The sequence below is a fragment of the Equus quagga genome, chromosome 6 (assembly GCF_021613505.1).
Source record: "Equus quagga isolate Etosha38 chromosome 6, UCLA_HA_Equagga_1.0, whole genome shotgun sequence".
Classification (NCBI taxonomy): Eukaryota; Metazoa; Chordata; class Mammalia; order Perissodactyla; family Equidae; genus Equus; species Equus quagga.
Genome location: NC_060272.1, coordinates 63,889,337 through 63,913,691, shown reverse-complemented (window position 1 = coordinate 63,913,691; position 24,355 = coordinate 63,889,337). Strand labels below are relative to the sequence as shown.

Genomic DNA, 24,355 nt, shown 5'->3' with positions numbered 1-24,355 from the left:
TGTGGTTTCGTGAATCACCTGACCCGTGGCTCATATCCTTGGGGGCCTCACACTCCAGTTTGAAAAGTGCTGATGCCCTGCAAACAATTTTAGTCGTCAATTTAAATTTCTCTGCCACATAAGCTTAGCATCACTTAACAGCTAGAGAGAAGACGTCTTGTTTGGGAACGTTAGGATTTCTAGTCTTTTCCAGAAAGATGTCTGTAGTTTGGGGGCATGAGCTTGGATCCTGTCTCATTGTCTTTGAATTTCAGATATTTCAAGGGCATAAATACAGAGATAGGGTAAAGCAGGGAATATTACCAGGAACAACAATAGATCAGTCCAAGGTCACTGGCTGTTTGAATGCCATTGACTTCCAGGCTGCTTTTGTCTTCAAGGGGAAAGACACAGAGAAGTCCTGGAAGTTACCAGGAAGGAAACCATGTGGTGGGGAGATAGTAAAAATGGCCTTAATTCAGCCTTTCACAGCATGTTCTTAAGGTAGGCCAATATGGGAATGTTGTACTGGGTGTTCCAGCTCACAGATATACGCACAGCTTGAAGAAAGAATGCAGATAAAAGAGGGGCACCTCTCACAAAGAGAAGCCATGGGTGTTCAATCCTGAGTTGTTTTGTTGCTCCACGGCTTCTTGATGCACCAACTTGTTTTCTGTGTTTTTGCATTATCCTCTCCATCCCTCAAAGGCTTCCAGTCAGTCAGAAGACGGAAAGTTCAAGAATCCTGATGGTGAGTTTGTGACTAGTCATGGTTTAACAAAGTTAGCTGTGGAAGAGCAGCAGAAAGGTATCCTGAGCATTTTTTACTTAGACAAGAGATTGGGAAAATGTGGGAACCTTTGCATATTTACTTTCATTCTCCACAGCGACTAAAGCAGGGTGCAGTGCATTGTGGGTTCTTGTCAAAGCGATGGGTCTTAAAACGAGCTTTGGTTGATCTGGACAAATCTTCAGATCCCTTTGGTCTCCTTCTTACATTCTGTTTGTTTTGTTTTTAATCTTGAATTTACCAGAAGACCTCCATGGTTTCAACTATCACTCTCCCCAATTTTTATCTCTCCAAAACATCACCCCCATATTTTGAATTGCCTACTAGATACATCCTTCCTATTGAGATACCATGGCATATCTGACAAAATTTGGTCTATAGAATTTATCATCTTCTCTCCCAAACCTGCTTTATATCCTATACTTTCTCTCTCAGACAGTGGTAAAATGGTTCACTCAGTTTCTCAAGTTAGATAAGCCTCCATTAACTTTCATTTCACTTTTTCCTTTCCTTCCATTTTCAATTAGTTGCCTATCTTGTCAAATTTCTTCTATGATATTTGGCAGCATTCCCACTGCTAGGACTTTGACTCATATCGTCATGTCTTGTCTAGACTATTGCTATGGTCTCTAAACTGTTTTTTTCCTGACACCTCTAGTTTCTCTCATCTCTGCGGTAAATTTAACACTGCCCTCCTGAATCATTAAAAAAAGAATATAGCAGTCTCCTGCTTCAAATTCCCTGGAGACCCCTGTTATTCCAGGATAAGCTTTAAATTCTTTGTAAAGATTGCAAGATTTGTCCAAAACCAACCCCAATTTAGTTCTTCAACCTAAGCTTTTCCCAGTCTTCATTGATGTATTTGACAGTCAGGCCACACAGAGCTGTTCCCCATTCCCCAAATCTGGCATACCCTTTCAAGACCCCAGGTTGTTGCCACACCATCTCCTCTGTCTGGGATGCTCTCTCCTTTTTTCTTACTTCTACTCATCTTTCAAGTTCAATTTCAAATGCCAATTCCTTTTAAGATTTTCGACAACTCCTCTGGTCAGGATTAGCTATTCTGACTCTCGAGCTTCCCAATGCTTTCTCCATGGCTCCTTTAGGGCTGAGAGGCTTTGTAATTTATTGGTTTACAATTTATCTGTATTTTCCACTAGATAGTGAGAACCTGAAGGCACGTATCTTGTTCATCTCTGTGTCCCCAGGGTCTAGCACAGTGCCTAACACAAGGTAGATGACAGTAAGCATTTGTCAAAACACTAATCTTACTAATCACAGTGGCGACTGGGAACCTCCTAAGAGGAGGGATCCCATCTTAGACATCTTTTCATGGTCAGCACCCATCATATACTAAGCACTCTAAATGTTTATGGACTCAATGAATTAGAGATTCCCAGAAATCAAATACAGTGATAACTCAATATGTGTGTTCCTCAGTTTTGTGGCCTTAGAAAGCTACAAATCACTGTTGAAAGGGCACCAAGACATCCAAAGACCAACAGTCCATCATGGAGGACATGTCTTTCATATTCATTTTATTTCTACTCAGAAATTGGACTAAGAATGGTGATAGTTACTATTTACTGAGGGCCTGCAACGTGTCAGGTTTTGCATCAAAAATTACCTCATCCAATTAGCATTTCTTTAAAGGTGGGTATGATTGAACTCAGGGCTATCATCAGAAAAACTATGGAATTTATTTAAAATTACCTTGTGCACATCTGAAAGACTCAAATTATTGTTTAAGCCCCTCAGACATTACACCACTATTCCTTTTCTAATGATCTAATCTTAAGAAATGGCACCGGCAGGAGGACTGTGGAGTCTCCCCCCATAACAACATAATGAGCAAATTTGGGTATTTACATAATAACTCAGAATGATTTCAGGGCATTTTAGACAAAATATACAGCCACTTAGACTGCAGTCATTGCAGTTATCTCATCACTCTTAGAAATTAGACGGAGACGGAAATGGAAAAAGTGAAGATCTGGGTGTTTTTAGATCTTTCGCACTTGGTTTAGCTACTTAAGTGCTCTGGGTCAATAGCAAAGTGCCACAATTAGGAAATTTGGTTTACAGAAGTGCAATCATTAAAGCTTTGAGCAAGATGTCAACAATTGATCTGAAGTAGAAGCAACTGATTCCAGAAATCCTTGTGAAAATGGCCATTATTTAACATTTACAGAAGGGGAAACACACTCTTAGGGGCGAGATAACTTACAAATTACCTACTCCTGACTCAGATGCCGTTTTTAAGAATATTTTACTTCTATCTCCATTTCTTTTAACTTCACATTGGACATTATATTTATTATTTTGTACTTTATTTACCCACATGTTTGTTATTTTCTTTACTTCTCGTGTCTTCTTTTCATTTATTTCCTTCTGAGATCATTTTCTTTCTGAAATTCATCCTTAAGAAGTTCCTTTACTGAGTGGTGGTTGGTATTAATCTCTCTCAGGTTTTTCTTATTTGAAGTTATGTTCATTACACCCTCCTATTTGGGAGATAGTTTTGCTGGATTGTCAATGATTTTCTCACAGTTGTTAGTGCTGATGGGAGTCAGAGGTTGGGCTAACATTCTCTGTAGATTATCTTTCTTCTTCTTCTCTGGGTGCTTCTTTCCTGTCTTTGGTGATTCTACAGTCTCACCTTGAGGTGTCTAGGTGGGGCTTTCGTTGGGAATGCTCCTGTTCATTGGGCTTCGTGAATCAGAGGATCATTGTCATGAATCAGCTTTGGAAAGGTCTCAACCATTATCTCTTTTAATGTTTCTCCTTCCCCACTCCCTCCATTAACTCCTTTGGTGCTCCTTTTAGATTTATATTAGATCTTTTCCTTTGACCTCCTTGCCTCTTAACCTCTCTGTCATATTTTTTTTGTCTCTTTGCCACTTTATACTGCATTTTTGGTAATTTTTTCAGCTTGATCTTTAAGTTCATTAATTTTCTCTTCAATTCTGACCAGTTACTTTAGCTTTTGTTTCTCAAGGTTCTAATTGACCTTTTTTTTAAATCAAAATCTGTCTGATTATATTTGATGGTTTATTTCTCTGCCAACTTTTTGATACCATCTTTCATTTTCTTTATTGTGCTAAAAAACATAACATACAATCTACCCTCTCAACAAATTTTAAGTGTACAGTACAGTCTAGTTAACTATAAGCACAAGATTGTACAGTAGATCTCTAGAATTTTTTTCATCTTGCTGCCTTTCATTTTTTAAAGATTTTATTTTTTTTTTCCTTTTTCTCCCCAAAGCCCCCCGGTACATAGTTGTATATTCTTCGTTGTGGGTCCTTCTAGTTGTGGCATGTGGGACACTGCCCCAGCGTGGCTTGATGAGCGGTGCCATGTCCGCGTGCAGGAGCCGAACCAACGAAACACTGGGCCGCCTGCAGCGGAGCGCACGAACCTAACCACTGGGCCACGGGGCCAGCCCCCACCTTTCATTTTTTAAACATATCAGGCAAACATATTTTATATTCTCATCTGACAATCCTATTATCTGTATTCTTAGATTGTCTGATTTTGCAAGTTAGTGTTTCTATTCATCCTTTTTATGGTGATTTGTTTTCCTTCAAGTTGTGGGAATCTCTCTGTTTCTCTCTTTTTGTAAATACCTGTTTCTTAGAATTTTGCCACAGGAATTCTTTAAGACCTGTGTTGAAGTCTATCCCTCTTTAACTACATTTTTGGCTTATATTTTTAGAGTGAATTCTAGCCCCAAACCATTTTCAGTGTGGGCTTATAGTTAGATATTCTCAGAGGAGAATTTTTTCTCACTTTTTTCCCCTCCATCAAAAGCCAATGGCAAGACAGACATATCTATTTCCCTCTCTGATAGATTCTTCTTTTTTTAGGGTCAGTCATTGAGAATGTTTCCCTTCTGAGGTCCAGGATTTTTTTTTTTTTTTTTTTTTTTTTTTTGCCAGAGTCTACTCTGACTCTCATCTCACTCCAGCTCAGGTGTTGCTTGCAGGTCCTGTCCTGCAGGTATGGAACGTGTTAAAACCCAGGCACTAGGTCCCCAGTGGTGGGCAGAGGAGACAGGACAGACTGGCTCCTGCAGCAGTTTAGTTCCCTGGATTCATGCTTTCTTGGTCTTTCTAGCCTCTGAGAATTGCCCTGACTTTCTTCTAGCTCTACCATACATTTCAAAACATATTTTAAATTTGATTCAGTGTTTCAAGGGCCTCTGGATAGCCATATTTCCAGAAGCAGAAATCTCAAGGGTGAACTCTCCAATACCTGATCAGTACAATAGTTATTATTCCTGTTTAAAAGTTAAGAAACACATTCACCAACAGGATAAGTGACTTCCTCGATAAGTAATCAGTGTCTACACCAGATCCTCAGGCCAGTACTCTCCTTATTGTCTTACTAACTCTTTCTTTAAGGACATTCAAAGGGCAAATGATGATGCTGTTTTATACTTCTTTGAGAACACAGCATCAGTCAGCAGAAAATCCTTATACCCCCCACTGCCAAATTCACCAACATACCTGCTTTCAAAGACATATTCACTGCCCCGCCTTCTGTCCCTGTGGGTGAAATCTCTCCTTTTACCTAAGTTTGCCCCTTCTGACTGAGCTTTGGACCCTTCCCTCTCACTGTGTCCCAGCCTTCCTCCTTGCAACCATCCATTTTATCTGCCACCTCACCCCTTTCTCTCTCTCCACAGGATTATTACCATGATCACTAGTATACCATGTACAAACCCCCTGCCTGTGACCTCATATCTGCCTCCTGCTACTCCTCTACTTATCTCGCTGGTCTTTATAGCAACTAATTAAAAGTGTTTTCTAGGTCACGGTGTCCATTCCTTTTTTTCACATTCTCTCCCTCAGCCCGTTACAACTACACTTCTACCCCTTCCAGTTGCTCATGTCAAGATCACCTTCATGATGTCAAGACCAATGGTGACAATCTATTCTTATCTTACTTGACCTCTGAGCAGCATTTGGAACCAGGAACCACTGAAATCCTTTCTTCTTTGGTGCGTATAATACCACACACTCCGCTGGTTTTCTTGCCACCATAGAGCTTCCTCCATCTTAAGACCTCCTCTGCTGGACCTTTAAGTTTTGGAGTACTCTAGGGCTCTGTACTGGACCCTCCTTCTCCATCTACACACTCCTTCTGGGTGATAACTGTAATTCCAATGGCTTTAAATGCTAACTATTTGGCAATGACTTTCGAATGTGTATCTCCAGCCCAGAACACCCCCTGTATCCCCAGCACCTGAAATAGTGTCTAACACATAGTGCGTACAAATGAACACAGAAAATAACAATCAGAGCATCTTGAGAACTCAAAGTCTGAAGCCTGAAGTGCTTGCAATCAGGCGAAATGGATGTGAATAGTGTACCTCTTGGAATCACTGCCCTTTGCCTGGTTCTTGCTGACATCTTCAAAGAATCACGGCAAAACCCTACGAAATTCTTGGTATACCTTAGAAGAAAATATCCAATTTAAGTCTTTTCTTCATGTTAGGCTTGAAAATGGATTGTTGCTACCTACTGTTCCTTTAAGTATCCTGAGCTTTATAACATAATGAAACATTTAGAATGGGAAAGAAATTCACAAACCCTGGGGCAATAGACATCGGAGCACCGGGGGAACACCGGGGGAACAAATCTTTTTCAAAATCTAGGCTGCTTTTTTCGCAAGAGGGAGAAGTGTGTGTGTGTGTGTCTATGTGTGTGTGTGTGTGTCTCTGTGTCTTTATGTTTGTGTGTATCTGTGTGTGTGTGTGTGTGTGTGTGCACATGTTGGGGGAGAGATGCTGGCCTGGAGTTTGGGGTAGGCGTACTGTCTGTAACATCAGTGGAGAAAGGGACAGGAAAGGTAATCTTCCTTACGACGATAAAACCTGTGCAGTGTCATGTCTGGCAGGAAAGGTACAGACTGGTTCAGATATACAATCAGATCCAGGAAACGCAGGATGATAATTAATCGCATGTCTCCTTCAACCCAAGGCGTTCTCAGATGGAATCCTGCAGGGGTCCCCATTAAGACTGGGCTTATTTGAATTCTGGCTGATGATCTGGAGGAGGGTGTTGCCAGTCCACTAATGACTCTGAATTGCATGCACTTTGAGGGCTTAAATCATCAGCATGGACTGAAAAGAATGTACTTTATATTAACTTTGTATAGCTGCTGTAACAAATTATCACAATTTAGTGGTTTTAAACAATATGAATTTATTACCTTACAGTTCTGTAGGTCAGAAGTCTACAAGGGTCCCAGTGGGCTCAAGTCAAGATGTTGGCCAGAGTGTGTTCCTTCTGGAGACTCTAGGGAAAAATCCATTTCCTGGTCTGTTCCAGCTTCTGGAGGCCTCTCTCGGTCCTTAGTCATAGCCTGCTCCATTTCAGAACCAGCAATGGAGTGTCAAATCCTTTTTCGGCTGCTGTGTCTCTCTGGTTCTCTGCAGCCAGGAAAGGTTCTCTCCTCTAAAGGACCCTTGTGATCACATTGGGCCACCCGGATAATCCAGAATACTCTCCCCAGCTCAAGGTCCTTGACCTCAGTCACATCGGCAAAGTCCCTTTGCCATGTAAGACGACATATTTACAGGCTCTTGGGATTAGGATGTGGACTTCTTTGGAGAGTCAGGACATTATCCTACCCACCACATGCATAGAGGTTAGAAATCAGAGCCTTGTAAAACTTATATTCAAAAATGGAAATGAATGCAAGAGGGAAAATGACTGATCTAAGCCGCCCTAATTTAGCAGGCTGGAAATGAGTAGGGATTAGAGACATGGCGAGAACAGAGAGTGAGACCATCGGGCTGTGAGCAGGAAGCCTATCACATGATTGCCCCTCTAGACTGGGCCCAGAGAACCCATTTTGGAGAAAAGCGAGGGGCAGGCCTCTGCCTGGGAGTGTATAGAGGTTAATCTTAGTGTTTTCTGTTCAGTTCAAAGGCAAATGTCAGACTAACGTGTCTTACATAATAAACTATTTCTTTGGAGGGGGTGTCTTGGAAGTGGAGACTGCAAGGGAGATGACCGTGCATACTAACGGTTAAGAGGAAACCAGAGTAAGCCTAAGAAGGGTTTGCAAAAATTGTGCCTGTGAAAACACCTTAAAGCATAGTCAAGGAGTCTAATGAGGAAGAATAGGCTACAATGAAGGTTGGTCAGTTTCAATCAGATATACAAAATGACCACTATTGAGAACGAGACCATGGGAGGCAGAATAATGAACCCCCAAAGATGTCCCAGTCCGAATCTCTGGGACCTGTGAATATATGACTTTATATTTTGGCAATATATAGCATATTATACCACATACAGGGCAGAAGGGACTTTGTAGTAGCAATTAAGTCAAGGACCTTGAGCTGGAGAGATTATCCTGGATTATCTGAGTGGGACCAAGGTAATCACAAGGGTCCTTAAAAGTGGAAGAGGAGACTGAAGAGTAGAGAACCAGGGAGATGGCAGTGTGAGAAGGACTCAGCCCGCTGCTGTGGCTTTGAGTATAGAGGAAGGGGCTGTGGGCCAATGAATGCCAGTGGCCTCTAGGAGCTGGAAAGGACACAGAAACACATTCTTCCCTGGAGCCTCCAGAAGGAACACAGCCCAGCCAACACCTTGATACTAGCCCAGTGAAAGTTATTTTGGACTTCTGACCTTTTGAACTAAAGGATAGTAAATCTGTGTTGTTTTAATACACTAGATTTGTGGTAATTTGTTACAGCAGCAATAGGAAGCTGATAGAGGAAATGTGTGTCTTTGTGGGTCTGCTTCCTGTAATAGGATCTAATGCGAAACTGACGTTCCCTCAAAGTTTCACTGAAAGGATGAATGAATGAGTAAATGAACACACGAACTATGTGACAGTCTTCCCAGGACACTTAGAAATAATGCCACTATTTTGCTATTTAATTTTACTTTCCCCTTTCATAAGCTTCCTTTGATTAGGAGCATAGAACACCAATAGAACGTGCAGACACATACATACAGATAAGCAACTGTGGCCTTCTAAAGGACAGGAGGAGCCTTCCCCAGCTCAGTGTTCTTAAGTTAAGCCAGGGTTGGAGAAAACTAAACGCCGTCCAGTTTGGGGCCCAACAGTGGTGTGGCAGGATGACCTGTAGCATCTCTAATGTTACAACCCAGGCTGTGAAATGTTCTTAATCATCTGACCTTAGACTCTTGGTTCAGGCTCATTAAGCCTCTTCTGACTGTACAGAATGTCCTGGTTTGCAGCAGAGGTTGGGTAACAGTTTATACTGCACACCTTTGCTCCGGGAGTTTGCTTGATTCTGTTTCTCTGTGCAGGATTCAAGTCCAGGTGGCCTCTTTCTTTTTAATAGGAATGCAGTCTACCTGGTGCTCTTGTGGCCAACAAAGAGACTATTTTCAGAGGTGGGCAGTGGGATAGAACCAGTTAGCACTACCATCCAGCAAATCTGGGCCTAACGGCCTCTTTCCTCTCCTCCTGGAGACCTTTACCTGCATACGTTCTCAGATGGGTTTGGAAAAGGAGCCTGCTGTGTGCTGTGTCTGAAAAGGGACAGTGGTGGGAAAGGCCACTGGGAGTCAATGAGAGTTATTGTGGAAGGGAGAGGAGCTGGTTATACTATAAAATCCATTTTATTAGATGTTCCTTAACCATGAACTACACTTCACGATGGGCCTGCATGGGTTGTGTGTTATGGTGTTATCTTTAAATTGCCAGTGAGCCCTCTGCAGGGGTGAATAAGGAAGCACTCTCAGAACCTGAGTATGTGTGTCTACCTGTATCCCACCATCTCAGTGTCAGCTTGGACTAATGTTTTCACAACCCATGGTTTTGCAATGGCATCTGAAGTTTTCTCATTTGCAGACCATTTCACCTACCATCTATCTAAGGTGATGGAAATCCCAGGAAAGAAAGCAGCACTTTCACTTTGGGCAAGATGCTCAGTTTCTTCATCTATGAGGTGAGGACAAGAACACCGCCCTCAAGGGGTTGTGGTGGGGCTTCAATGATACAGTACACGTAAAGCGGCAGTGGAGTGCCTGCCACAGGATGAGGTCTCTCCAGAGTTAGCAGTTCTTCTTAGTGACAGGTGCTCCAGTATGGCCATGTGTCAGGCATGAGGCCAAGTGCTGGGGTGCGAGGATGACCTGCCTGAGAGATTGCTTGCAGCTTGTTGGGTGGAAAGATACGTGAATTTATAAGACTGAAATGAGGAATCATGGGTCTCATTAAAATTCTGAATAAGGTAGAATGAGTGGTCCATTGTGCCTGGATAGGGGTGAGGATAATGAGGAAGGGCTTCTACATCAGACAATCTGGAGCTAAGGCTTGAAATATGAGTAGATGTTCATGAGGAAGATGGGCAGGAAAGAATTCCAGGCAGGAGGCTACCTCCATCCCTCCCTCTTGATCCAGTGTCCGTCGCAGAGGGACCCAGTGGCACAGACCCGGAGCACTGCCTGCATGTCGCTCCTCAGGCTCTTTAGAACACACTCAAGCTGTGGCCTCATTTTGGTTTGCTGAAGGTTGGGGAATATTACCGCGTGCAGACATAATTGAGAGGAGAGCAGTCATTCAAAAGAATTCAACTTCTGTAATCAGATGGCTTTCCCTGCAATACAGCTCAGCTTCTTTCAGGGTTCTTTTCAATGAAGACTTTAACTCCACAAAGTAAATTAACTCCTGTTGCATCTTGCCCTTGCTTGCAGCAATGTGGGGAGGTGTAATGAGGAGGCAACCCTGGGAAAGTGGGCTTTCCATGCAGACACAGTAAGAAGGATCCTTACTGCTTGCTAAGTAGTAATTACTTCTTTTCATTTCTCTGACCTGCCCTTTCCTTCCTTCAGTGAGTCCTACTGATTCATGCTGACTCTAGGTGGCATGTTGGACATCAATCATGGTAAGACATCATTTCTCTTCATTTTCTCCTTCCAGGGGTGGAAGGACCTAACTCAGTTTTGTATGTAGTATGTACTCAGTAAATGCTAGCTGAAAGAAAGAGTGATTTCTTATATGAATGGAGGCTCTTCTCAGAATGTACTTGGACGGCAAGTCACATGAAGGCAGAACCCACCCCTGACCTGTTCACCAGAATAGGCCCCAGGGCCAGCATAAGGTTGGGCACTTGGTCATGCTCAATAGATGTCTACCATATTTCACTAGTCATTAACACAAAGCTTCAGAGTCACTCTAGCTACTTTCCCCCTAGTCTTAATGAGCCACTAGGTCTTGAAGATTGTACCTGTAAGTACTCTCACATTGTCTCCTTTGCATTCCTACTGCTACATTAATTCAGACCCAGGTTATTATTTATCTAAACTGTTACAAAGTCTCCTGGTCTCCCTGTTTCCAGCGTTACCTCACCCTTTGTACTCCCTAACCTACTTCTTTAAATGATGGACTGATCACAAGTTACCCTATCACCTGTGTGTGTTCGTCTCTGTGTGCGTATTCCTTCACCTGGAAATAAGTCCTTTCACAATATATTCCAGATCTGACTCTCAAGACACAATCTCCTTCTGCCATTTGCTGTAATTGAATGTACGCTTGTCATTCCATTAATATTCTATGTCTTTCTATCTTCATGTATTTGCCTGTGTCACTCCCTGTTCCTGGAATGCCATATCCATTACTCCGTGCTCAGTTTGAATGTTACCTTACCTTACCCAGGGGCAGAGGAATTGAAATGTTAGAGCTAAAAGGGCCCTTGGAATAGTCCACTTCTGCCTCCTCACTGCGTACGTGGGGAAACCAAACCTAGAGCGGCGACTGGGCTTATGTTCCTTCAATGTTAAAGCCATCACTAAAAAAAAGATCTCCTGGCTCTTAATGTACTGCTCTTTCTATGTGGCCAATGCCTTTCATTCACTTTCAACAACTTCTCTTATAACACTTTTTATATTTCATTTTGCTTTACAATTTTTGGTAATTGTCTGGACTTGTAGCTCTGAGGCAGAGACCATAACTTAATCATCTTGGTATCTCCCACAGCACTTAGCATAGATCTTACACAGATGGATGGATGGATGAATGGATGACTGGATGGAAGGACGGATGCGTGGATGCATGGATGAGTAGATGAGTGGATGGATGAAGTAGATGGATGGACAGGTAGAGGATAGATGGATGGAGGGATAGATGAATGGAAAGATGAATGGATGACTAGCTGTGTGGATGGATGGATGCATGCATGCATGTATTCATGAATAATTAGATAATTATTGATGTAGCAGTTCTCCAGGAATGTGCTCAGGTATTCTAATAGTCCCATAGCAGACTTTAGTGCAGATGTGTGTATTGTACAGCACAGCTGCAAGAGTGGCTTACTCATTTTCTGATGTGATGAGGAAAAGATTATGGGAGGCGACTGGATGAGGAATATACTCTTCCAGGTGTGTATAATAATAATAACATAATTCTTCATTTGCTCTAGATCCTGTGTTAAGTACTCCATGCACATCATCATATTTAATCCTCACAGCAACTTTATGAAACAAGTGTTCTTATTATCCTCAATTTACAGGAAGTTAATGAGGTTGAATAACTTGTCGATGAAATTGCAGAGCTAGGATTTGAGTCCAGGTTTTACTGACTCAGAATCCGGGTCCTTACCTACTACACAGAGCCTGGGATGATTGGGGTGGCAGTTGGGTACAAGGTCTTCGAAATCAGAGCTGCTATGTCTGAAGCCAGTCAGGCCACTAATTTCCTGAGCAGGCAAATCACTTAATTTAGCTTCTTGGTTTACTCTATGGTTTAATGGAAGTAATAGAATCTTCTTAGCAGGAGTGCTGTGAAAATTAATGACTTCATATAAAGTGGTTTAAGATAAAGATTCTCAGATAAAAGGAGCTGGAGGGAGGGAGTTTAGAGTGTTGTTAGGAAAGAGTGAAGAACTGCAGCTTATTCTATTTCCATGGGCTGGTTTGCAAGTGGGCAATGTATTAGTAAAAAATTCAGCTTCAAATCAATTTGCATTGATGAAGAGTTCTGGGGAGGAAGTAGAACCTGGTAAATAATTTCTAGATTCCACTTTTACACATTTATGAAACATTGTTTTTAGCACCATGTTATTTTAAAAAGAGAATTACTGTTATGAATTAATAATATGGTAATTAAATACTACTGGGGAACCAAGGGAACCAAGTCAGCCAGGCTTCTCGGGCGACCGGCCAACACAGCATGCCATATTCTTTTCCTGGGTCTGCTCGTGCTTGGCCATGGACAGGGGCAGGGCATGGAAGATGGGAGGCTCTTTAGGTCACCACATCCCCTCCTCTCCCCTCGTCTCCAGATGGGAGTGTCTTGGCATGATTTTCTTAGGGAGGATTCCTGCTCCAGGATTTCATCACCCTTCATCAGTTTGTACATGACCACCACACATGCACTGTTGAATGAATGAACAGATGTCCCTCAGCCTCTTCCATCCCAACCAGGGATTACTGTGTATTCACATATACTTTCTCATCCACTCATTTGCTCATCAAATAGTTACCTCTGTGCCAGATGCTGTTCCAACAATGGGGAAATAACCCACATGATCTGTACACTGTGGAGAGATTCACTGTGAAATAATCACACAGTGAAATAAACAAACTATGATAAGGGATGACAAGAGTGGTGAACCCGAACATCAGTGTGCTTCTACTCTGGTCCAGGAGATGGACAAACATACCAGCAGTGATGTACAGAGCGGCAAGTGCTGCAGATAGAAGTGTGTGAGCTGGAGGGCAAGGGGGTGGAACTCTTACCTGGACTGTTTCTGTGGAAGTTGATACTGTCTGGGAGTCTGAACTGCTCTAAAGCATGAGTGAGATTAGCAGATGAATGGCAAGGGAGGAAATGAGGACATCTTATGGAGAGGGAACATTTTTGTGCAAAAGCTCAAATTGCTAAAGCATCCTTTTGAGGAAGCACAAGTAGCTTTTTGAATCTGGAGTGTAGGGACTTGTTGAGGAGATGAGACAGGAGAGAGAAAGAGGAAGAAGTCAGGTAAAGAAGGGCCTTGTGAGTTATGCTAAGGAATTGAACTTGATCTTCTTTTCTATGGGGAGTTGTTGAAGGGTTTTAATCTGGGGAGTGAAGTGACCAGATTCGCACTAGACAATCCCCACTCTGGCAGGAGGGCCTGGATGGGAGGCATAGAACCACACTAGGAGGCTAACACAGAAAGCACCTAGAGCGCGGATAGGATAGAAGGTGCATTTGGGAATGACCTTTTGAGATAAGGTGACTGGACATGATAGGGAGGGTACAAGAGGGCAGTAAAGGAAAAGATTCTTCACCATGTTCTATAGGAATTGACTTTCTGCAATGCTCCTTAAATAACAGATTTCTTGACCAACTGCACTTGCTGTCACGCCATCTCTTCGAGTCCACCTGCGGCGTATCATGGTGAGGAATCCAGCAGCAAAGATTCCTAAAGGACTGGTTAAAGTTTTCAAAACATCTTTGACCCTGGGACCATTTCTTTTTTTTATGGAAGATTTACTAACATTCAGCATGGTCTTCTTAGAATTAAAAACTGAGTATATTGATCCTTTCTTAGACCATTCAGTGATTTTTGGACCAAGTTCAAATTCCTTGCCTTACCCCTCAAGGCCTTCCTTGATTCAGTGTTTGGCAGAGCCCACTTTGGGAGAAGAGCGCTGCGAAGACTCCATTTGTAGATCTTCTTTCACAGAAATGTCTTTTCAAGTCTTTTACCCATTTTATTTGGTGGTTTTCTTTTTATTATTGAGTTGCAGAAGTTCTTTATATACTTTGGATATTAACTTTTGTCAGATATATATGTTGAAGGTATTTCTTTCAGTGTGTGTCTTGAGATCGCAGGAATTTATGAAGATTCACAGGGAAAGATGGTGAATGAATTTTGGAGAGGTTGAGTCTGAAATGCCTGAGGAATATTCAAGAGCAGACCCCATAGAGGCTGCCTTGGTTAAGTGTCTACATTTTCTTAAGAGGACAATATCGTGGCTATTGCCAAGACCTACGTCTGTGCCTTGATTGTCAACATCACTGTCTACATTTTAGGCTGTGGCCAGATACTGAGACTTAGAAGTCTTTGTTATCTAACCTTATGAAGAGCTTGGTTGTGAGAAACAGCATATAAGATGATATTCCTGAATATTTTACAGCAAATCTATTTCTTTAGATGTTCAAATCTTCACTTATATCAAATGAGATCATCAGATCATTGCTTGCTAGCGTTGCGTTGTTTTGGGCTCTCAAACACTCATGTGATTGAATTATGCTTTGGTGTTATGTCTCAGTTTTATAGAAGAACATGTAGGCCACATCCGGGTAAAACCTGTTGTTGATTCTAGGATAGGGATGATGTCAAGGACTTCTCCCAAAATATCACACAGTCAGGATCCCTTTGAGATGTTCCTTTAGGATCTAAAGAGAAGAAAGGATTTGTTTCTCTTGGATATCTGGTTTGTTTTTATCTAATGGATGTGATGAATCTGGTGAGTATCCTATCTCTCATATGAAGTTTAGAGATAACTCAGCTTGTACAGTAATCCCTGTAGAGATTACATGGAATATCTCTGACTTTATGATTTTCCTACCTATATATTCCCTTTGATATTTAAATCCTTCATCAAAATATATACTTCATGACCTGTCTCAAATCCTCCATGGAACAAGGTGAGTTACTTAAAGAATGTTCAGTGAAGATGGCCTGGAGGCAATTGGGTGCAATGGCTGGAGTGTAGCTGGGAGTTCTTACTTAGAATAATGATTTGGAAGTCATATGAGTATAAATGAGAGTGATGCTATGATGGTGGATGAAGTCAACATGGGATCATGAAAAAAGCAAAAGACAGAACCTGGGGAGCAAATGTGAGAAGTGAAAAAAAGCAGATGAGGGCCTGGCCTGGTGGCACAGTGGTTAAGTTCCCAGGTTCTGCTTCTTGGCAGACCGGGGTCCACCGGTTCGGATCCTGGGTGTGGACATGGCACCGCTTGGCAAAAGCCATGCTGTGGTAGGCGTCCCACATATAAAGTAGAGAAAGATGGGCATGGATGTTAGCTCAGGGCCAGTCTTCCTCAGCAAAAAGAGGAAGATTGGCAGTAGTTAGCTCAGGGCTAATCTTCCTCAAAAAAAAAAAAGTAAAAAAAGCAGAGGAAACATAAAGTAGACTGGGAAGAAATATCCATGGATGAAGGGGCGGGCAGGGAGATCTAGCACCAGCAGACAGTGTTATCACCAGAGATGCGGGAGAGGATGAATATAGAGAACAGAGGCCCACAGTGTCAGCTCCCATGGTGTCCAAGAAAGACAAGGACTTTGGGTGCGGCAATATGGAGTTTTTTGGTAGCTTTAGCAAGAGAAAGATGTAATTTAAAGAAAGAACCCAAGTGGAGAGGAAGAAGTTGAAAATACAGAAATATAAAAGAAAAATTAGAAAGAAAGAACCCCAAGGAGGTGGGAAGAGATGAAATCCAAAACAGAGATGGAAGGTTTGTCCCTAGAAAGGAAGACGGAGAATTTTTCTACTAAACAGGAGGGCAGAAGGAATGGATGGCGTGGCAGAGGCTGGGCAGCTGTTCACCAAACCATTTTCCTTCCTTCCCCACACGTAGCTGGACAACACTCTGGTCTCCTTTCTGATTAAGTTTAGCCATATGATTGAGTACCTGCCATTGGAATGTGAGTAGAAATGGTGTGTGCCTCTTATTAAAATTCCATGCACACCTCTCCCTTTCTCTGACTGATGGGGATGACGACCTTCAAAGAAACTTTGGAAATCACATGGGGAAGATTGCAGGACCTCCTTCAGACAAGGTGCCCGAATGACTGGATAAGCAACACTGTCTATGCTCCCAGCCTCTTTCCGCCCAACTTGGAACCACCCTGGACTATTACAGGAGTCAGATATAAATTTCTCTTGTGGGAATCATTAAATCATTTCAAGCTGTTGTATGTCACAAAGGTTATATGCCAAAACTGTCCTGGAATAGAAAATAACTTTAAAAGGAAGTGAGAGAGAGCCTTTTTAAGGAATGGCAGAAACCTAGAGCTGGCTGTGTGAAGAACCAAAGAAGAGAGTTCCAGGTGGGGTGAAGAGCGAGTACAGAGTATTTGTTGGGGAGGCAGCTCTGCATGTACTGGAATTCTCAGAAGTCCAGTGTGACTGGCTCACAGGGTGTGCATGAAGAGGTGGGGATGAGAATAATGAGGTGAGCTTGGAGAGTTTGGCATGGCCTGGATTGTCTATCTCTCAAGACCACGGCAGTGTGTTGGATTCTCTTCTATGCACAATAGGAAGCCACTGAAATGTACTAGGTGGAGGAATGAATTGAATGTCTTTAACAGCTCATGCTGGCTGCTATGTGGAGAGCAGGCAGGAAGAGTGGATTGTGGAGGAATGGAGAATCCTTTAAGGAGCCTCGTTCAGTGGTCCAAACTAGAGACGTTGGCAGTTTGGATTATAGTGGTGGTGGGAGAGACAGAGAAATGGATGGATTTAAATGCAAATTGTGGGGATAGACTAAATAAGTTTGGCGGTAGATTGGATGTGAGGACCGGAGCAAAGAGAGGGATAAGGAAGACTCCCAGACTTCTATCTTTACTAGTTGTGTGGATGGTGGTGCCAATTAACCAGTTGAAGGAGACTGGGAAGATCGGGCTTTTGGGGACAAATCAAAATGCGTTTAGGACATCAATTTGACACGCATATGAAATATTCAAACAGACATGTAAGTAGGCAGGTGGATATAGGAGGCCAGAGAAAGGTGAAGATGTAACTTTGGCAGTTATGAGAGAGATTCAAAATCTTGGACAAGTCACCTGGAGAGAAGGGAGAGGGGCTCAGGACCCAGCCCTGAAGAGTGTTACTATTCTGAAGAGGAGGAAGCAGAGGAGGCAGCCAGTGAGGTGAGAGGAAAGCCAGAAGAGAGTGGTTTTCCTCATCTTACAGAGGAGAGGCTTAAAGAAGGAGGTCGTTGTTCACTGCGTAGAGAGCTGATGAGAACTCAAGAAAGAAGTTGTCCATAGAAATAGGATATTCCTTTAAAAATTTTTATTTTCTTGGGATCAAACTGACTTATAACATTCTGTAAATTTCAGGTGTACATTATCTACCAGTTTTTGTGTAGACTGCATTGTGTTCACCACCAATAGTCTAGTTGCCATCTGTCACAATCCATATGTGCCTCTTTATCCCTTTTGCCTTCTGCTCACCCCATTCCCCTCTGGTAACCACTAATCTGTTTTCCTTATCCATGTGTTTGTTTATCTTCCACATATGACTAAAATCATACAGTGTTTGTCCTTCTCTGTCTGGCTTATTTCACTTAGCACGATACCCTCAAGGCCCATCCATGTTGTCTCAAATGGCACAATTTTGTCCTTTTTTATGGCTGAGTAGTATTCCATTGTATATATATACCACATGTTCTTTATCCATTCATCTGTTGATGGGCACTTGGGTTGCTTCCACGTTTTGGCTATTGTGAATAATGCTGCAATGAACACTGGGGTGCATAAGTCCTTTGAATTTTTGATTTCTTGTTCTTTGGATAAATATCCATAGCTGGATCATATGGTATTTATATTTTTAATTTTTTTTTTAACGATTGGCACCTGAGCTAACAACTGTTGCCAATCTTTTTTTTTTCTTCTGCTTTTTATCTCCCCAACTCCCCTCTCCCCGGCCCCCGTTATAGTTGTATATCTTAGTTGCAGGTCCTTCTAGTTGTGGCTCATGGGATGCCACCTCAACATGGCCTGACGAGCAGTGCCATGTCCGTGCCCAGGATCTGAACCCTGGGCCGCTGCAGAGGAGTGCGCGAACTTAACCACTCGGCCATGGAGCCAGCCCCCCAAATTTTTAATTTTTTGAGAAATATCCATGCTATTTTCCATAGTTGTTGCACCAGTTTACATTCCCACCAGCAACGTATGAGAGTTCCCTTTTCTCCACATCCTCTCCAATACTTGCTAAGAAATAGAATATTCTGGGGCCAGCCCCATGGCCAAGTGGTTGAGTTCTCGTGCTCCGCTTCAGTGGCCCAGGGTTTCACCAGTTCGGATCCTGGGCGCGGACATGGCACTGCTCATCAGGCCATGTTGAGGCGGCGTCCCACATGCCACAACTAGAAGGACCCACAACTAAAGTACACAGCTGTGTACTGGGAGGGTTTGGGGAGAAAAAGCAAAAAAAAAAAAAAGAAGATTGACAACAGTTGTTAGCTCAGATGCCAATCTTTAAGAAAAAAAAGAGAAAATTGTTTAAAAAAAAAGAAATAGAATATTCTTAACTGATGGCCCCATTTTTCTTAGTGGAATAGGAGAGGGTGTGCAGGAGCTAATACAAATGGAGATTCAAAGACGGAGGTGAAAGTTTGGTTCACAGTCGTGGGGAACAGGAGAGAGAGAGGATTAGGGACATGGGGCAGGACCTCTGGGCTGAGAAGCATGCAAGTAATTTGGTCCCATATTTGCTTATATATTGGTTATTTTGCTTATCCTATCACTCACCCAACAAATATTTATTGTTTTTTAACTATATATTCCAGACACACACTAATGACAAAACAATACAGACATAGTTCTTTCCCTCATGGCCTGAAGTCTTTAGTGAGAGTCAGAGAATTAGATAATCATTATTATACAAGTTATGAAAGAGAGTTATGGGAACATCAAAGAACGAAAGGCAGAACCTGGGAACAATGTGTAAGTATTAAAAGAAAGAAGAAGAAAAGCCAGAACTGTGATGTCATGGAAACTTCTCAAGGAGCCACTTAGAGGAAGGATTAGAAGGGAATCCTACTGTACAGTCCGTTTTCATCCTCCATGAAAGCTTCCATTAGAGGAAGCACGGGTTCATGAAACCCACATCTTATTTGGCCATTTTAATCTTCCCCTTCAAATCTTTTTTCAGTGTTAGTTGGTGGAGACTCAAAAAGATTCATTTTTCTGCTTCTTCTAGCCCCTTGTTGAAAGTGATAACGGCAGTACATTGTTTAAAAAAGAGCTGACGGGAAGGAGAAGAGGAGAGCCTGGGAAATTCCCTAACTCGGGTGTCAACCCTTGAAGAACTGACCATTGACAAACCTACCCTTCTCAATGACCACCTCCCACCCTTGTCCCAACCTGGCCCTCTGGATTCAGCTGGATCCTTCCAGATAGCCACTTGCTTCATGTCACTTCTGCCAGTCTTGCACTGGGAGAAGAAGCAGAGCTCAGACCTTTTGGCTGTGATAGGTCCCCTCCGTAGGGTGGACAGTGTCTGGGACCATGAGTGCCCCTAAGAAAGGCAGCTCTGAGCAGTGCTCAGGCCTGAGTTGTGGGCACAGAGCTGCCTCTGGCCCTGGCTGCTCTACTCTTGGTTGCACTGTTTGTGCCCTGAATGAAAGCTGAGATGAAAGGTTTCACGTAGGCATTTTGTCCACAGTCCATATGGCATCTCCCAGATCTGAGATACCTGTTGTCCAGATGCTCCGATGGACGGATGTCTCTCCAAACTGGGTGGGTGCTTTATGCCATCTTTCCCCAGAGGCTGGCCCGCACAAAAGCATGTGTGGTCAGTCCCCTACCGCGCGTCTGCAGAGTCAGAGGCTCTCTCCAATGCCATGCTATGGGCCAAAGCATTTTCTGATAAAAATCAGCTAAGAGCTTAATGAGCGCTTTGGACATTCACATTGTCCATTCCCTGCGCATCTCTGCTCACTGTTGCTGTGGCGATCCATCTACGTGGAGCAAGAGGCTTCGGTTGATTTAAGGATGTGTTTTACGTGAATGCGGCCTTAGTTGACAGGTGTAAATCCCATTTGCTTTAGTGGAAACATAGCCTGTAATGCAGCTGTTAACTGGTAAGTTTTTATTTCAACCTTTGTGCTCAGAAAAAAAAATCCACCCCCAGGGGTGAGAGTTTAGATCTAACTAATCTCAAGTGGTGTGATCGTTCTCAGGCTGGCTTCCCAGCATAGAGCCTGTCACACAGTAGGGCCACCATGAATGCTGAGTCCCTCTTCCTTCCTGAGTGACTGGAAAGGAATCTCCCCTCTGGCCTAGATCCTGGAGAGTTGTGGGTTTGGTAGAACGAACAGAATCAGAGACAGGAAGTGCTATGGTCCCTTGTGTTGAAAGACATTGCTGGCCACGTGATTCTCTCTCCATGCAGGTGTCATCTGTTGCAATCAGGTGGTGTCACCCTTCATTTTGCAGGTGTGAGAATCACAATCTTTTTCTTGTAGGGGTTGGAAAGGAAACGTCACCTTTCTGTTTCAGAGGCTGCCAGTGGCTTGCTGATCTCTGCTTGCTGCATGCAGGCCAACCCAGGGGCCCTTTCCCCATCTTCCACGGCCTTCAAAATCCACTGGGGTCTGGATTAACCTGCGGCTTCCACGGTGCCGCCCTCATAGCTCTGATTTGGAACGTCTAGGGCAGGATCCCATGCACTGAGAAATTCCGGGCCCAAGATTTGCAGTCGAAGGTGACTCTCTGCAGGTTCATAAAACTGAGGCTAAGAAAAAGAACAGCCTGCAGCTGGAAACAGAAAGAGTTGGCGCCAGGCAGCAATGAAAGGCATGCTTCTTGTCACTGTCGTGCATTGGCTATGCACACAACGTTCTGGGTGCCAAGCATGCTAAGTGATGTTCATTTCTTCAACGCCTGCTAGGTGCCAAGGCCCATGCTACGTGCTGGGAATACAGAAATGAGCAAGAAATAGCTCTCGCCCCATGAAATGCACAGGCCAGCGGGTGTGGGCAAACAGGCAGATACAAACCAACTACAAAATACGGAGATGAATGGTGCAATAACATAGCGTGAACCCAGTCTGAAGAGTCATGGAGTACAAATATTTGCTGCCATTTATTGAGCACTTACTATGGGCTGGGCTTTGTCTTGCATGAATTAAGTAACTTTATCACGACAAACCTATAAAGCAGGTAAGGAAAGAGGTTGAGGCTGTTAAAGAAGTTTGCACAAGGCTCCTCAGTTAATAAATAGCAGAGCCAGAATATAGCTGCAAAAGGCCATGTTCTTAGGAGCTATAAGTCTTTCTAGAGAGAAGGGGCCTATTATTTACTGAACACCTCCTGTGTGTTGGGCTCAATTAATTGAATATTCGTGACATTTCTGAGGGTGACCAGAGCTCTGTAAGGAGCAATACTGCAAGCACTCAGGGGCCAGCTCGCTTGTCTGGATGCCACCATCACATCTCTTAGCCAGAGTTTGAACGGACAAGTACGGTGGGACATCGATTCCCTTAGGCTTCCCAGTGGCTGAGCAGGGCCTTATCACCTCTACCTATGCCTCCCTGGTCAGTTTGTCCCAGCAGACTCACAGTGTAGGACACAGACTGCCCTGGTCTCTATTTCCTTGCCTTCATAAGCAATCAATGCTGCCTACATGGCAGCTGTTTCAGCCTAAGGAGGTTGGGGATTGCATTTTGCATTTCCATCCTCTGACCCCTTTGAATGTGAGCTCAGTCCTTCCCCCAGTCCTTTGGATCAAATCAATCAGGTTGATAGGTTGGTGCCGGGAGAAATCACCCATCTGCTGAACGAGAGTTGGAGCTCCTTAGTGCTCACGGTCCATTTGTCATCCCACTGACTCACTTTGCACACATTTTGTCCGTTGGGGTTTCAGTTGAAGACACCCGTCTTCACTTCCTCTCCTAAAAACGGTCATATCTTGGGTTCCAAGAAGCATGGCTGCTCCAGCATTAGCCATGTGTCATGGTGGTCCTTGGTATCTTGCCTTGAAGATGAGCTACAGTGACAGGTCCTTAACTGATGTGCAGTTTCCATTTGCTTTTTTATGTTACTATTTTGGGCCAATTATATTTTTTAAAAAAGGCACTTCTTTTTTCTTTTACTTGGTTCATCAAAAACAGGAAGTCAAAGGTATGAATACTCTTCCTGTGAATCAACAGAGAAAACTTTCTCGTCTGTGCCCATGAATATGCAGCCTAGGGCCGCTAGACTTGCTACTGTAAGAATGGGGGGTTGCAAGCTGGACCCTGGGGTATTAAGCAGACAGGGATGGGAGGTGGGACAGCTGTGTCTGTTGACGTTACAAGCTAAGCCTGGGAGGCACTAAATAGAGAGGCACACACTGTGAGCCGGAGCGGCAGGGGGCGGAAGCCAGGGCAGGGACAGGCGGCTTCATTCCAGGGGTGTGATAAATAAGGTGACAGGCGAGTGCTGACTAGCAAATGATGCACTTCAGTAGCAGTCAAACTGGAATGATGGTCCTGGGCCTTCTGGGAGCTAGTAAGAGGGGTGGCTGGGGGTGGGGGTGGTGGGCAGTGGGTGTAGGAGACAGGGCTCATTTCAACACCTTGCGCTTGGATCAAAAACACACACACTATTGTTGGACAGACTCATTTGGCCTCACGGATTCAGTGCAGCACTGAGTCACAGGTCACTGATTTCTGATTAGCGGTACATATTTCAATATTAACCAGTGAGTCACAAGTATCAAGGAAAAGGGACTGATAGGGTTTCAAGTCATCCCATGATGTCACTGGAGTTGAGAGACAGTCCTTTCTTGGATGTTAAGGTGGCTGCTTGCCAGAGAGGAGCTATTCGGCACGTTCTTGTCCAAACAGGCTGGTTGGTGTGTCTCTGGTGGCGTCCACCTGCCTGCTTCTTCCCAGGGAAGAGGTAGGATGAGTGAGATCATGTGCAGAGAATGTTTGAAGATCTGGAAACAAAAGGCCCTCTATATGTAGGAGCTATTTTGTCACTATCCCCTGTCCAAAGTAAATAGCCTTTTCTGCTGCTGTTGATGGGTGCTGAGAAAGCATGACAGCACCTGTGCCCAAACTTGTCTATAGCCCTCATCTCCTACCAGCTTCCACCTGGAACCTGTGCTCATACCAGGCTTTGAGCTCCCCGGGAGCATCTCTCTCTTCCTGTTTACTTGCTGGACTAGCTTCCTGCAAAACCATGGCTTAGGCATCAGGCCCTCTCAGCATCACCAACTCAGATGCTCTGAGCCACTTATCTGGGGTGGTCCGTGAGGGCCAGTCCTTCTCTGCTGACAACATTTGTGGCCCTTGGTCTTGTTAATCTCTTCATTCTTTCATCAAGGTTGCACTGAGTGCCTATCATGTGCCATGCACTGTGGGATGAGTTGGGCATACAGAAATGAAAGAGTATGATCTGCGTCCTGGAGTGGCTTCCAAGACAGTGGGAGAGAATGGCGCATAATCCAACCAGTCTGTTTAACAGGTACAGGGGACCAAAGGGTAAATGTGATTAGAGGGGGATATTATACCCTAGGAGATACCTAGGGAAGTACTTCAATGCATTTTTTGCCAGATCTAAGGGTTACACTGAGCCTAAATCTCCGTTTTGGTAACTTTAAGTCATTTATCCAAGTTCCTCCCTGTGGAGCCACACAGAGCAAATTATATGCCTCTTCCGTAATGATGGAACTTTGGATATGTGAGGATTCCTGGCTTCTCTTCCAAGGGCAGTGGTCTCATGTCATTGAGTCCAGACCCATCCCTCTTTTAATTTCTCCCTTCTGGATATAGCTTATTCCTCAATGTCTTCAACAAAGTGGGAAAGCCAGGACCCAGTGCAATATTCTGGGTTTAGCTGGAGAGAAAAGTCAGAAAGACAAATAAATGAGGA

General features: G+C 43.6%; 1 long non-coding RNA gene across 4 annotated transcripts in view; it reads left to right on the top strand.

Moving 5' to 3' along the window:
- Nucleotides 1-24,355, top strand: part of LOC124240637 (uncharacterized) — a 61,117-nt gene that overhangs the window by 3,320 nt on the left and 33,442 nt on the right. For 3 of the 4 annotated variants that reach the window (XR_006888968.1, XR_006888966.1, XR_006888967.1), the window contains exons 3-5: nucleotides 688-730; nucleotides 9,617-9,713; nucleotides 10,600-10,652. This is a non-coding gene — a long non-coding RNA (uncharacterized LOC124240637). Of the gene's footprint in view, nucleotides 1-687; nucleotides 731-9,616; nucleotides 9,714-10,599; nucleotides 10,653-19,692; nucleotides 20,227-24,355 lie in introns of those variants that run through there. The other variant, XR_006888969.1, reaches the window with a different exon arrangement.